Source organism: Bison bison, unplaced genomic scaffold, assembly GCF_000754665.1.
Source record: "Bison bison bison isolate TAMUID 2011002044 unplaced genomic scaffold, Bison_UMD1.0 scf7180017864145, whole genome shotgun sequence".
In the NCBI taxonomy this organism is placed as follows: Eukaryota; Metazoa; Chordata; class Mammalia; order Artiodactyla; family Bovidae; genus Bison; species Bison bison.
In genome coordinates this window covers 9,055,940-9,057,573 of record NW_011494717.1, presented here as the reverse complement: position 1 = coordinate 9,057,573, position 1,634 = coordinate 9,055,940, and positions in this window count along the sequence as shown.

The window sequence follows — 1,634 nt, the reverse complement described above, 5'->3', positions numbered from 1 at the left end:
TGGGAAAGATTGAGGGCAGGAGGAGAAGGGGACAACAGAGGATGAGATGATTGGATGGCATCACCGACTCAATGGACATGGGTTTGGGTGGACTCTGGGAGTTGGTGATGGACAGGGAGGCCTGGCGTGCTGCAGCTCATGGGGTCACAAAGAGTTGGACATGACTGAGCAACTGAACTGAATAGAATAATAGAAATATGATATATCACTCCCATACCATTAAAGAAAAAAATCAAATGGAGCAATGATGAAGAAAAAAAAACCCTGAATAATCAAGTGGAGTAAGAGTGTGTGTGTTGTGGGGGGGGGGGGAGGGGTGTATTTTCTAAATAAAAATGCTGAATATTATGGTAAAAATAAGTTCAAGCATGTCACTCAATATTTATGAATATATAAAAGTAAAATGTAAAAGTCACAGACTTCTAGATTTGGCAATAATAAAAGAAAACCAGCTATTTGCTATTATAAAATATATACTTAAAAGGAAACAGCATGAAATAATTGAAAGTAAAGATGTGGGAAAAAATTGGCCGTGCAAATGATAAAAGCAGAAGCAGTAGCAGTAATATCAGACATCAATAGAATTTAATAAAACATCGATAGCATGTCAATAGAATCAATGCAGAAAGCATTCAAACTGACCCAAAATGATATTTCACATTGTTTAAAAATAAGAGCATTACTGAATTTATGCAAATTTATGATGATAAGTCTGGTTAAATATCTGGACCAATGTTCCTTTGAAAGTGATGATAATACTGAATAAAATGTTTTTTAAAAATTCTTAAAATCATCATACAGCTATTAATAGTAAGGGTAAGACTTTATTGGGCTGGAGTCAAGTGAGGGCAGGAATCTGGAGAGCTGGGCAGAACCCTGAGATTGCTTTTGTCCCCAGTGGTATTTGCAGATTTGCGTGAATTTGAGCATTAGTTTTGACATCTTCAGCTTTGACAGACATCTAGCTCAGGGGATATCCAGCATGTGGGGGCTATAAGGATACATTCCCTCTCTAAAGCTGGGGTGCAAAACAGTGATACCCCCAAGGCCCAGGAATGCAAGAAAAACTACTTTAGAGCCAAGCAGAGTGGTGAAAAAAATCTCTATAAAATCATATATCAACTCTTGTGGATTTGCAGTTCAGTTTCACCCTGCTCAACAAGTCAAAATTTGGGACTTTGAAAAGAATGATAAAACTCACTAACTCTGGCAAATATGATCAAGACAGTTGAGAAGGTACAAATAATTTCAGAAATATAAAAAGGTACTACATATTACAGACATTGTAGCATTATTAATAAAATAATAGAAGCTATCATGAACAACTTTAGGCCAACAAATGTGAAACTTTAAATAAAATGGACAAATAACCAGAAAAATATCACTTACCACAGACTCATCTCACACGCTAGTAAAGTAATGCTCAAAATTCTCCAAGCCAGGCTTCAGCAATATGTGAACCATGAACTTCCAGATGTTCAAGCTGGTTTTAGAAAAGGCAGAGGAACCAGAGATCAAATTGCCAACATCTGCTGGATCATGGAAAAAGCAAGAGAGTTCCAGAAAAACATCTATTTCTGCTTTATTGACTATGCCAAAGCCTTTGACTATGGATCACAATAAACTGTGGAAAA